Genomic DNA, 15,011 nt, shown 5'->3' with positions numbered 1-15,011 from the left:
ATTTTCAATTCTGCGATTGCAGAAATCACTTGGCTTTGAGGCAAAGAACTCATCAAGATGTGTTCGGAGCACATTTTCATCTGGAAAGGAAGTCCCTTGAAAGCTGCGGGAAAAAGGAAAATCTGAGCGTGCAAGGTCAGGGGAATAAGGTGGGTGCAGAGTAACTTGCCAGTCTAGCAGAATGCAGGTGGGCATTATCATGGAGTAGCATCACTTCTCACAGTCTTCCTGGTCACTATTCTTGGATTGCGTCCACAAGACATCTGAGTTGTTGACAATAAATGTCAGCAGTGAAGGTAAAACCTCGGAGAAGCAATTTGTAGTACATCATACAGTTGCTGTTCCACCAGATGTGTAACACTATCTTTTATGAACGCGTGCAGGTGTTACTACAGGGAGTTGCTTCTTTGTTTTGGCTCAACCATTCCTCTCTTGTCCTTATGTTAGTATAAAGACACCAATTCTCGTCAGCAGTAATAATACACAATAGGAATGGTCAGTGTTGTTCACGGGTCAATTGATGATGAGCAAGCAGAGATGCATATGTGACCAACCACTTGTGATTTTGGCTTAGAGCATGCGGCAGCCCCGGATCTACAATATTTCCGAACCAGAGCAAAAACATGATAGTGGGATCCTGCCTCTCCGACCCCCTCAAGCGTTTGAGATAGGATGTCAAAAATTTTATAGAAAATAGATTTTTCAAAAATATGTTCATTTTGTAGTGCACATCTTTTTGAAGAAAGTGATATATAAAATGTATGTGTTCGAGGAATGTAAAACATGTTATTCGGTCTTAAGTGTGTGAAAGCACAGTGCCACACCTCTTCACACAGCATTCTTCTATCGCACATCACTGTATTTCCTCTGTGGGATTCAAACGTGTATATTTTATATTGCAAGCCATCAAACCTTTATTCAGGACAGTGGACACTGAAATAACCTATGGCACCTCTCCTGCTTCCAGTCGGCTAGTTTGACGTCCTACCCCCTTTTTAAAATAAAAATTATTACTGGGAGAGATTATTTGTGACTGGGAGAATAAGAACTCTTCTGTGACTGGGAGGATAAGAACTACTCAGAAAATTTGCACTTTATTCCCTATTAGCTAATAACTTTCTCTTTTGTCTGACATAAAATTAAATATAGGAAACATAAGACCAGTAAACACAAGAGACAAGCAAGACAGTATACATTTCTTCAGTCCTTAGGTCCCAGCACTTTTTTCTCTCTATCTTACTACAACTTTACACAGTGTGCTTTTCTTTGTAAAAGAATCTATTCTCATCAAAGTTCGTCAAATGTTTTGTTACATGAAAAATCAAAATTTCGTTGTCTAATACGTACTGAAAAAGCTGTTAATACAAATTGTACCCAAGATCGGTTTGGTTCTCGATTTGATTACATTTGTTGAGTCGCTGTCTGCTAGATAAAACAAAACAGACCTTTTTAATATTGCAGCAATTGTAACACACACTAAATAATCAAGACCATTTAGGCACAAATGGCCATTTTTATGTACCTCATTTACATAAATAACATAACAGAACCTAATTCAGAAATACTAATATCAAATGCCTATTAGGCCTACTACCAGCAAAACGTTTTATGTTAGGAAATAGTTTCACATTTCACTCATACACTCTAGTTTCTCAAGCACGAGATTGAAAAGTAGTAGTATGAAATCTTTATATAAATTTGGGATCATCATATTCTACCTTGGGATCGTCATATTCAACAATATAATTTCTGTAATGTCCCCGTTTCTTCTCGTTCCTCATTTTAACAATCAATCTTGTCATCACTAATTTTGTAATTATTCCTGTCATTGTCAAAACTTCATCCCCAATTAACTTTACTAACCCTACCAGACTCAACAGAGCAGTTATCCTGGGTTTATTCTCAAATTAGGCATTATTACACATTCATACAACATGTTTTCTCCACTATTAGGAGAACAGATTAACGAATCAGTTATCCCACATTTATTCCCTAGTTAGGTGTTATTACATGTATGTACAATGTGTTTTCCGCGCTATTCTGAGAACATAACTTAAAGCAGCCACTAACTGGGGACTGTACAAATGGTAGTGTAGCAATCTGGCAAAAATTTTCTCTCATAAGTTCGTTTTCTTGGATACACCAAGAAGATAAATGTAATCTTTCTACCTGTTATTTCTGCTGGTCATTTATTTCCACTACGGTGTTATAAAGCTATGGATTCACTAATAATTATAACAATGCTAATCATTCGCAAACTCAATCCACCACATACCCAAACAGCAATTGGGATTCACCTGTTTGGGTTTACTCGGCTCATTCTGTACAGCCCCATCCCCATTGTCTGTAGAAAAGTTTTTTTATTTCTAGATGTGACAGGGAGGTACACTACACACGCATTCAAAAATCAACTTATGATTCATTCAGAAATCAACTAAGAATGTGTTCAAAAAACCAACTGGGATCTGTTTCAAAATCATGTGAATAATCGAAAGACCAATGTACGCTGGATGCTAAGCACTTTCTTCCTGAAACTGCCACCCAGGGCAGATACCCCAGTTTGCCCTGCCCTAGATTTGGGCCTGGCATGGCTTTTCAACCTTGCCCATCGCATCCAAATGTCTCCCGATGGTAGAATGATCGAAGTCCATCACAATCACCATTTCTCGAATATGCTGAAATGACCAATGTGGATTAATTAATTTAAACGTCTTCATCAAACCTCGGAGGTCTTCATGAACAGGGAGAGTCACTAATATCAAAATGATCCTCCTTAAAACAAGAATTAACCATTTTCTTGTCATGCTCTGTGCAACGACATTATCTCCATGTACATGGTGCACTCATTCCTGGATGGCTCCACTGCTGTCACCCCTCTATTGAACTCAAACACAAGAATTTTGTCAGAAATGTTCTGATTTCTCCCCTTGACACACCATTTTCTAGTGACCAGAGCTCCATTCACTACCTCCTTTTGACATAATGACAATACGTAAACTCAAACAGCAACAGCAGCTACAAAAATGACAGTCAATAAATAAACTGATAGCAATCGGAGTACCAACATGCAAAACAAAAATGCTACGAACTTATGTACCAACCTAACAAAAGGTTATTTTTCCCCACTTTTCCGAATAAGTAGAGTTACTGGATAAAAATCTTCTGGCTGCCACTGAATGAATATACTAATATTATCTTAATATTATAAACAAGAGTCCGCGTTATTATTTTCTTCGATACGTAACTGTGTGGGCATGGCTGGTCGAAAGATGATTTTACTAGAGAAGACAAGTGTGCTCTATGAAAAATGTGACGGTGTGGTGAGGATTTAATAGGAATCATAAGCAGACAGCAGCAGTTGAACCAGAGAGAATTAATTTTGGAAGTGGCTTTTTTGACTTTATGCAAGACAACGATGGGCTGAAGGATATTTTATAGAGGAGAGAGGTACGCTGGTTCTAGCAAAGAAATCAAAATCAACTTTAGAAACAAATGAAAATATTGTATGTGAACAGGAAGATAACTGTAAATTTTATTACAATGTGTAAAAAGTATGTCTTCCGCTTATTTTATTTACTTACCTGTGAAAATTATAAGAAAAGTTTAATTTCTAGTTAGTAGTAAATGTTGAACAATACGTACTGTCAGCTTTTTGACACCGCACAGGTGACCTGTGAAAAAGTAAGATTACGTGGCATGACCAAACGTTTGAAGCAAATTCTAGTGCACCATGATTTCATATGTTGCACTGGGAGTGTTAATATGCTGTTTAAGTCTAACTACAAGAGCCAGAATTCAGAGAAACTTCGTAGAGTGTCACAAAGTTATTTTAACAGGTTTTGCCCAGTTTTGATGGACAGGTGCACTGTACAACAGCTAGAACTATTTTAACTTCCTGGCAGATTAAAACTGTATGCCGGACTGAGACTCAAACTCGGGACCTTTGCCTTTTGCGGGCAAGTGCTCTACCACCTGAGCTACCCGAGCAGAACTCTCAAGCTGTCCTCACAGCTTCAATTCTGCCAGTACCTCGTCTTCTACCTTCCAAATTTCACAGAAGCTCTCCTGCGGACCCTGCAGAACTAGCACTCCTGTAAGAAAAGATATTGCAGAGACATGGCTTAGCCACAGCCTGCGTGATGTTTCCAGAATGAAATTAATGGTAGAGCACCTGCCCGCAAAAGGCATTGGTCCCGAGTTGGAGTCTCGGTCCGGCACACAGTTTTAATCTGCGAGGAAGTTTCATATCAGCGCATACTCTGCTGCAGTGTGAAAATTTCATTTTGAGAACTGCTGTAAATTTATCATATTTTCAACAGAGACATCACAGAATACAAAATACTTTTTGTTATTGTGCCATCACGAATGTTTCTTTGAAGTTGTTTATGTTCCTTGCTTACTGTGGCTGATTTTTTACGTGCTCGATACCAGATAACCATGAAAATGGAAGCCTGTAGCCCAGGCTGTTCCAGCTCGTGGGCTCCGTTGTGAGCCGCGGAGCGCTCCCTGCTCCAGGGAGCAGTGTCGCTAGCTGTGACCAGTCAAGTGGGCCGGCACGTGGCACGGCTGGCTGAGGCAGGCAGCAAGGCAAGCGTTTTGATGTGCCAGCTGCGTCTTACAAGATCGACAACCTCACACTCTTAGCTGCTAAGACGTGGTGACGAGCTACACCAGGAAATACGATCTTCAGGAAATAAATAAGAAACAAATGTTTTACAAGAAATTGCACACTAAATTTATTGGGCCTCTGTAGTTTGAAATTTTCTTTTCATTGCAAGATCGGAAATATCAGGCGTCAAAGTGTTCGCAGCGTTAATGCGGAGGACGGCCTTCATTGTTGCATCCTGAAGAAGCGATCGTTCCTTACTTTATAACTGTTTTCATTGCTCAGAAAAGCTGCTCACATCAAAATGTAGATCCAAACATGCACATGATCTGAGCGGCATTGTTGTGAAGTTTGGGAAATGTTTTTTCTGTAATGAACACTACCATCGTGACAAATAAAACGTGTTGTAGTACCTCTCGTTCAACAAAGTTGAATTTTGCAAATCAATAATCCACAATTGAAGTGACGATGACAAGTCATCGGTGGAAACTGAAAAAGGAGTGCTGAACACCTTAAGTTCCATTTCCAAACTAGTGAGGTCGCGGAATCGTGTTTCAAACGACATGATGAGCTGCTTTAATTTTGCTTGGTAATTGCCAAAAGTAGTCCCTTCAGGTAGTTTTAAAGAAGCAAGATGATTGAAGAACGTTAGATGTCCATTACTCATCTGTCTCTCAAATAAACGTAACTTTTCCATGAACACCTTGATCTGGTCGCATGCATGTCAACGATTAGCTGCCCTTTGCCCTGCAATAACAGATTTAAATTATTCAGATGCATAGTTATGTCAGCTAGGAACGCCAGGTCTGATATCCATTTTATATCTTTCAGACAACGCATTTCTTCCCCTTTCATTTCGAGAAAAGGGGTATTTCCTCACTAATGGCAAAGAAAACATCAAGAACTTTTCCCCGACTCAGCCAACGAACTGTACTGTGGTAAGATATATCCCCATACTCCGCTTCCACATCTTTCTGGAGTCCTTTGACGACGCACAAAATTCACACACTTCACGACATCTTTCATTACGCCCCCTAGCTCTACTGTTTCAGCACACAGTGCTTCTTGGTGCATTACAGAACACGAACTATGTTGCATGTTTTGATACCCTCCGTATTACGAATCCGTTTTTAAACATACGTCTACTGGTATGTCGTTCTTAAGCCTGGCTACCAGTTCTCTGCGGGCAACGCCTTCTACCCGATTGTATTTAATTCTGTATATTGTACCTCTTCGCAGAATTAAATACTTTATGACATACAAAACACTGCGGTCGACCATCCCTCTCAATGAATAGAAAGGTATCCTCCAACAGAGGTACAGAGCTCCCGCGGCTAGTCATACCTGTCATTGAGCACGGATTATTACGGCTGCATGCGGCCGGGGGGCAGTGAGTTCGCTTTCCCCCTCCACGCGGGCTCCGAGCTGCCGCAGTGAGCGCTCCGGAGCGCTCCGGCTCCCTGGAGCTCTGTTGGAACAGCCTGCTGTAGCCATTATCTGTATTGAAATTCCATTCATTCTTAGATATTTTATCTGTTTCCTGGACTTCCCTTCCATAAATGTTCCATATCCGTGAAAGTTTGACCTTGTGATTAGAGTTGGCTTTCCTGAAGGAAACATTATTATCTAATGGCTATGATGATCTTTCCATAAATAGAGCCCTAAAATGAAACAGTAGTAGTAGTAGTAGTAGTAGTAGTAGTAGTAATTACGCAAACGAGAAGAATGAGGAATCTCCTGCACATTCTGTAAGATTACCACTAGTTACTAGAATAAATGTCCTCTTCGGTAGGATCCTTTGGAAGAATGTTAGAAGGACTACATTTTCCAGACAGCACAAAATAGAAGGCTGCAACAGATTGCCTGGCCAAATCCACACTAAGAGGGTGTATGAAGTGACATGTGGTTATGACAAGGAATCTATGGGTGAAACTGGAAGGACAACAAGAAAATGCATTGAAGAGCATGAATCCCACACATGTTTAAGGCAAAATGTAAAATAAGCAGTAGCAGACCACCGTGAAGAATGTATTCAAATTAAGGATTTTAAGAACATACAAGCACTAGCTAGAAAGAGTAATATTTATAAAAAGATAGTCTGTAAGCAGTTGAAATATTGAAGAATAAGAGGAATTTCAGAAAAGATTATGGCTACAGGCTTCCATCTTTGGAGCTACCTTCTATTAAGGAAGTAAACACTCAGACGTGGCAAATGATGAACACAAACACCTTCTGTGAAGCAAACAAGGCAGCACAACTATGATAATATTTTGGATTCCCTCTCTCTTTCAATATCTGCTTTCAGGATTTACCAAATGATAACAGTCCTACAATGACAGCCCAATGATTTTTACCCATTAATTCCACTTCTTTACAAAAGTACAGGAAGATAGTCTTTTCTAACTGAATGTGGCTCGGTCTTCCTCAAGTGCTCAGCCGTCCAGGGACACCAGTAGAATTTTGAAGATGGTCCCAACAGAAGGACCAAAGTGTCAAGCACTGATGAAATCTGAAGAGGAATGTGATGCGCCCCAACAACCCAGAACATTTTCGCATCAAAGGAAGACATATTCAAAGTGCTAGAAGGACATTTTTTAAGGGTACCAAAGATTGTAAAAGGAAAGATGGAATAAAAAATTAGGATATCAGGGAAGATTTTTTTTAAATGGTATAAAAATCCTGAGAAAATAATTTCCATTATATTTTGCTCAGCATCTCATCTTCTGATATGACAGAAGTGCCAGCTAATTCATACATCTTTCATCAGATGGGTACTTCCCCAAGTTCTCATCTGAAGTTGCAGTTTTGAGAAGTCTTTTTTTTTATGGATTCTCTTCATTATAATTACAGCCATGTTGAATTTTGCAATCTGTTTATTAACATTTGAAATGAAAAAGCAGACTCCTCTTCAAACTTGGTCAACCCTGCATGAAATTATGTTGCCAATAAACAATCCAGAGAATTTTATGACGACACACTACTACAGCTTGCGAATCAGATGAAATATACAGACAACAATTACTTTAAAAAGCCATGGAAAGAAAATCATTCAGTAGATCAAACTGGCATCTGATTACACTATTTGGAAACATGTACCACGATCACAAAGACAAAATTTCATTGGTTACAAATATTTTTATCGAAAGGATACAAACTTTAGTCACAATATTTTACTCTCCTACTCTAATCTGACTTCTTTTGGAGCTTTAACTTCATTACAAAAGACAAAGTTGACATTCTTTGGGCATTACATCTGCTTCGGTTAATCCCCTTCATTTGGCTATCAAATTCTTGTTTTCTGTGTCAGTGGAAACTACCTCATTTGCATTTACAATTCAAATAATATTTCAAGTGACTGACATTATTTAAACAGTGGTTTTCAATTATGCAGACAACAGGAATACAGTAATTTAGCAATAGGTTAAATTAATCTGTTTGTACAGGAAGGAAAAAAGCTGTTGTTTTCCTATACAGTCCTACCTGGGTCCAAATTAGATACACCACAATTTTCTCATGAAAGAACACTATGGAACACATACACAGGTAAACAAAAACAGAAGAGATTAGCATAGGGTGAAAAAACAATCAAGTTGTCTGACAGTCTTAAATGGTTGACTCTGATAGTACCAAATTATAATGTTTGAACCGAAATCCATAGAAAATAGGCTCTTAACAGTATATCATTTTCTTTTGTGAACAATATCACTTTCTTTATTTGGCATACTCTACATCAATTCAGGCAGGCTAAGAAAAAGTCTTACCTTCATAGTCTTGGATGTTATTGAACTTAGCGTATGTTAAAATGAACGACTAAGTAAGGAAGAAGTATTTCTTTGCTTCCTCCAAAAAATTTCTGCCTCAAGATACAGCCCTGCAAAGATGACAATGCACATACCATTTTGAAGATGCGAATTTTGGAAAAATTTTAAAACGCTGTAGCTCTGGAACAGTTCTACATTTTTTTTTTAATTTGAAGGATAATTGCTTTATGATTACAAAAAAAACCTCCATTTGGACTTATCTGTCAAAGTTCTTTTACTATAGCATTCTGAATTTTTTTATAATTTATGGAAAAAGCTTTTTTTTTCAAAAATGCAATCCATAAAATTTTGATTTTTTTCTGTTAATTAGTACCATATAGTTCTACATTCCCTGAAAAAGAGAGCTTCCACTTTTAGGTTGAACAGGTTTTATAAACAATTGAAACTTTTGCCATACATAAAACCTGTTTTACTACCACATTACCATATAACAGGTTCATAAAAATCAAAACCTAGCCTTATTAAACATAATTTTAGTTTTGAAATATGATTAAGAGACTCATCTTTGAAGCATTTTAAATGGTTCCAAAAAGTGTGTGAAGGGTCCAGAGACTTCAAGGTTTCAATTTATGCAACTTCTGTGCACTATGTTTTGAACTGAAATTAGCCAGTCAATCAACTAAAAATGTATTCCACTGCTTCAGTATCTTCCTTTGATGTAGAGTGATGCCTTCCTGTTGAACCAATAGAAAATGGAGCACTTACATTCTTCCAAACATTGTGAACAGGAAGTGAGCACTGATCACACATCACACTGGTGCTGTCCTTCAGCTGGAAACCTATATCCAGCAGCTGGCCCATGTGGTAGCATAAAGTTCACTACAATTTTGGTTAACTCACAACTGGTGTCTATAATCTGCAGTCTACCAGTCACAGTTTGTCCACCAAACGAAAGAAATTTCTTCTTTCTTGCTAGCAGATAGGGTACAAAGAGTAGAGATAACATATACTTGAATCAGTAAAACACTTATCAGAACCAAAATACATTAATATAGGGGTTCCGCAAGGTAGCACATTAGGACCAATATTACTACTACTGATATACATCAATGACTTTCCCAGTAGTGTTACTCATGGTGAAAAAATTCTCTTCGCTGATGACAGCAATATTATAGTCACTGAGAAAACAAGAGAACTCCTTGCCGAGAAAGCAAATGAAACTCTCAAGGAAGTTTATGATTTGTCAATAAGCAATAAAGTGACACTGAACATAAAGAAAACTAATGCCATGAAATTCAGTTTGAAGAGGAAAAATGACAATGTTAAATTAAATGTAGATGGCACCTCTATAGACTGTGTAACAAATGCAAAATTTCTAGGAATGAATATGATTCTCAGTTGAAGTGGTGTGAACACTGGAAGGTACTTGCAAACAGAATGTCTCAGCATGTTATGCCCTTAGAATCCTATCATCAGTGTGTAACATGCAGTGTCTTTTAGTTACATGTTATTCGTATGTACACTCAATTCTTGGCTATGGCGTTTTTGGGGAACAAATGCACAAAATGTGAACACAATTTTCAAACTCTAGAAAAGAGCCATAAGAATAATAACCAAAAATACTAGTCGAGTTCACTATAAAGATCTGTTCAAAACACTGGGGATTTTAACTGCTCAATGTGAATACATTTACCTCTCAGTTGTAAACATCAAAAATAACATTGGTAATTACTGCACAAACAGCTCTGTCCATGACCATGTAACAAGAGATAGACTCAACTTACATTTACCAAGAAAAAATAAACATAAAACTCAAAACATCATTTTCTGCCAAGGAATAATACTGTACAATAAATTACCAAAAGAAATTTAAAAAATTGCAAAAATACACTAATTTAAAAAGGCACCTAAAAAGTACCTGTTATGCAATAAATTTTATACATTGAAGGATTACTTAGATAAAACAGAGTAGGGATTTGATAAAAAAAATTATACAAATAATAATAATAATAAACCCCGTGGAGGCCCGGGAAAAGAATAGGCCTCCGGTATGTTCTGCCAGTTGTAAAAGGTGACGAAAAGAACAAACCACTAATAGGGCTAACCCCCCTTTTAGTGTGATTACTTGGTTCAGGACAGAACTAAAGAAGCCTCGGACAAGCGCCGTCATGGTCGGGGACGACCCTTGAACCCTATGCCCGCCCACAATGGTAACGACACTGCTAGCCAACTGGAAAATAGAGGTGTTTTGCAGGATATGCTTCCTGCAACCACCCTAGAAGGAAAACAAAGACAGAGGATGAGATGGTCAGATGAAGTTAATCGACACCTCATGTTCTGTTATTACCAAGCAACAAACCTAGGAACCAACACAATTGGATACAGATCACAAGTACACACAACATTTATTACCAGATACCCAGAATTAAAATTTTTAACAGAACAACGACTAGCTGATCAGATCCGTGTAATAGTCAAAAATAACAGAATACCCCAGTCAGAATTAGAAAACATCAAACAACAAGTACAACAAATACTGGAACAAAATAATGTGCAATCAGAAGAAGAAGAAAATACAGTAATGGACTCAAACATCCCAGAGCAAACAAACAAAGACCAACATGCATCAATTAAACAATCAGAGGAAAACGAAATCTTAAGACAGCCACCAGAACAAGCACAAATAGAATAAGAAGTGACACACATGTTAGATATAGAAGAGAAATTTCAGCTGACATATATAGAATACAAAGACACAAATACAGACATTAGACCATTCTTGCCTAGACCGCCAAATAACCCACAAGTCGAAACAACAATAAAAACTATCAACACATTCATACACAACAAAATAAATGAAAACACAACTATGGAAGAGTTACAACTACTGGTTTATATAGGAGCACTCACTACACTAAATATACACACTAGGCTGAGATCAGAACCAACCAACACACAGAAGAAACCCACAAAACCAGCATGGCAACACAGGCTACAGATCAGAATAGAAAAACTGAGAAAAGACATCGGACAGCTAACACAATTTATAAGAAATGAAATATCAGACAAAAAACGAAAAAGGTTAGGTAAAATCTCGCAACAAGAAGCAATAGAGCAATTAGATGAAAAGAAGCAGAAATTACAAGCATTGGCCAAACGACTAAGAAGACACAAAAAAAGTGAAAATAGAAGGAAACAAAACCAAACATTCAACACAAACCAAAAGAAATTTTACCAGACAATAGATAACACATACATTAAAATAGACAATCCACCAAACGTAACAGACATGAAACACTTCTGGAGCAACATATGGTCAAACCCGGTACAACATAACAGGCATGCACGGTGGATACAAGCAGAAACAGACTCATACAAGATGATACCACAAATGCCTGAAGTGATAATTTTGCAACATGAAGTCACCCGAGCAATTAATTCTACGCACAATTGGAAAGCCCCTGGAAATGATAAAATAGCAAATTTCTGGCTAAAGAAGTTCACCTCAACACATTCACATCTAACTAAATTATTTAACAGTTACATTGCAGACCCATACACATTCCCTGATACACTTACACATGGAATAACTTATCTGAAACCTAAAGATCAAGCAGACACAGCAAACCCAGCTAAATATCGCCCCATAACATGCCTACCAACAATATACAAAATACTAACTTCAGTCATTACACAGAAATTAATAACACATACAACACATAACAAAATTATAAATGAAGAACAAAAAGGCTGTTGCAAAGGAGCACGAGGATGTAAAAAGCAACTGATAATAGATGCAGAGGTGACATATCAAGCTAAAACTAAACAAAGGTCGCTACACTACGCATATATTGATTACCAAAAAGCTTTTGATAGTGTACCCCACTCATGGTTACTACAAATATTGGAAATATACAAAGTAGATCCTAAATTGATACAGTTCCTAAACATAGTAATGAAAAATTGGAAAACCACACTTAATATACAAACAAATTCAAATAATATCACATCACAGCCAATACAGATTAAGCGTGGAATATACCAAGGAGACTCATTAAGTCCTTCTGGTTCTGCCTTGCTCTGAACCCACTATCCAACATGTTAAATAATACAAATTATGGATACAATATTACTGGAACATACCAACACAAAATCACACATTTGCTATACATGGATGATCTAAAACTACTGGCAGCAACAAATCAACAACTCAACCAATTGCTAAAGATAACAGAAGTATTCAGCAATGATATAAATATGGCTTTTGGAATAGACAAATGTAAGAAAAATAGCATAGTCAAGGGAAAACACACTAAACAAGAAGATTACATATTGGATAACCACAGCAACTGCATAGAAGCGATGGAAAAATCAGACGCCTATAAATATCTAGGATACAGACAAAAAATAGGAATAGATAATACAAATATTAAAGAAGAATTAAAAGAAAAATATAGACAAAGACTAACAAAAATACTGAAAACAGAATTGACAGCAAGAAACAAGACAAAAGCTATAAATACTTATGCTATACCAATATTGACCTACTCATTTGGAGTAGTGAAATGGAGTAATACAGACCTAGAAGCACTCAATACACTTACACGTTCACAATGCCACAAATATAGAATACATCACATACATTCAGCAACAGTAAGATTCACATTCAGCAGAAAGGAAGGAGGAAGGGGATTCATCGACATAAAAAACCATTATTATGGACAGGTAGACAATTTAAGAAAATTCTTTCTAGAACAAGCAGAAACTAGCAAAATACACAAAGCAATCACTCATATAAATACATCGGCTACACCACTGCAATTTCATAACCACTTCTAAAACCCTCTAGATCACATAACATCAACAGATACGAAGAAAGTAAATTGGAAAAAGAAAACACTACATGGCAAGCAGCCGTATCATCTAACACAGCCACACATCGATCAAGACGCATCCAACACATGGCTAAGAAAAGGCAATATATACAGTGAGACGGAAGGATTCATGATTGCAATACAGGATCAAACAATAAACACCAGATATTACAGCAAGTATATTATTAAAGATCCCAATACCACAACAGATAGATGCCGACTTTGCAAACAACAAATAGAAACAGTAGATCACATCACAAGTGGATGTACAATACTAGCAAATACAGAATACCCCAGAAGACAAGACAATGTAGCAAAAATAATACATCAACAGCTTGCCTTACAACATAAACTTATAACACGTTCCCACATACAAGTATGCACCACAAAATCTACTGGAGAATGATGAATACAAATTATACTGGAACAGAACCATTATAACAGATAAAACAACACCACATAACAAACCTGACATCATACTCACCAATAAAAAGAAGAAATTAACACAACTAATCGAAATATCCATACCCAATACAACAAATATACAGAAGAAAACAGGAGAAAAAATTGAAAAATACATCCAACTGGCTGAGAAAGTCAAGGACATGAGGCATCAGGATAAAGTTGACATTATACCAATTATACTATCAACTACAGGAGTCATACCACACAATATCCACCAGTACATCAATGCAATACAGCTATATCAAAACTTATATATACAACTACAGAAATCCGTAATTATTGATACATGTTCAATCACCTGAAAGTTCCTAAATGCAATATAACATATACCGCACAGTTAAAAGGAAGTCACGCTTGATCAAGGTCCGCGTCACTTTCCATTTTTGACCAGACATAACGTCTGAGAAAAGAAAGAAAGAATAATAATAATGATTATAAAACATCCAACATTCCACATAACACCTTCACTTTATGTTTTTTTTTTTTCCCTTTCTAGAAATACTTACACCGAAACTATGCATAGCACAATACTAACACCTCTTCCTCTTTCTGAGCTCAACATCTCACTCATTATGGAGGGATGCTTACTCAGTTTTTCAGGATAGCAAATGGGAAGTTGTAGTACAGAAAATGGCCCAGAGATCACCAGGTGTGTGTGTGACATATGAGTGAACAGTGTGGCATTAAGTTACTTGTAAAAAAAGTATTGTATACCAGGAATAAATCTAATGAATGTCTCTAACTAGAAGTCTGTAAATATATGTGTAATGAATTAACTTATTTTAAATTGGTCTAAACTTGTAAATACTTCGACATGTCCTATGTCCTCGTAAAGAGATCTACGGATGAATAAAGCTGCTACAACAACAACTACTACTACTACTACTACTACTACTACTTGCTCTTTAATGTGCGTGCAATATGGGTTCGCCCATAACTTTGAGTCCAAAAGTGTGTCTTCTGCATTCCTTTCACAGGAGTAGTTTGTTTGGACCATTCTTCTTTTTCCTGCTCATGGAATACTTCGATTTCCTCTTTGTATAGAAGAATGAGGGCTGTGGGTGTGTATGATTTCACGACTCTCATAAAATCCTCAGTATTCTGAATTGCAGCAGCTGTACTTGGTCTGGAAAGATCATGTTTTGTAGCATGGTGCTTCAGCAGGCCTCCTACACCATCACAAGGCCCCTTCCCGTGACCAGTAGCATTGTATACCCAGTCAGTTGGCACAAGCGACTTACTCAATTCAAACAGCTGGTAAGAATTTTTAAAATGACTAGGAGCACCATCAGAAATAATGATCAT

At 37.2% G+C, this 15,011-nt stretch overlaps 2 protein-coding genes across 5 annotated transcripts in view; one reads left to right on the top strand and one right to left on the bottom strand.

The window, feature by feature from the left end:
• The window catches only part of LOC126477483 (calcium homeostasis endoplasmic reticulum protein), a 352,133-nt gene that overhangs the window by 295,419 nt on the left and 41,703 nt on the right, over positions 1 to 15,011 (bottom strand). The window lies entirely within an intron of this gene.
• Positions 13,068 to 15,011, top strand: part of LOC126477545 (uncharacterized) — a 203,691-nt gene continuing 201,747 nt past the window's right edge. Inside the window, exon 1 of the mRNA XM_050103625.1 lies at positions 13,068 to 13,092. The gene's annotated coding sequence lies outside the window, so the exon portion shown is untranslated. The remainder of the gene's footprint in view (positions 13,093 to 15,011) is intronic.

The sequence above is a fragment of the Schistocerca serialis genome, chromosome 1 (assembly GCF_023864345.2).
Source record: "Schistocerca serialis cubense isolate TAMUIC-IGC-003099 chromosome 1, iqSchSeri2.2, whole genome shotgun sequence".
Classification (NCBI taxonomy): domain Eukaryota; kingdom Metazoa; phylum Arthropoda; class Insecta; order Orthoptera; family Acrididae; genus Schistocerca; species Schistocerca serialis.
This window is presented reverse-complemented; position numbering and strand designations above follow the sequence as displayed.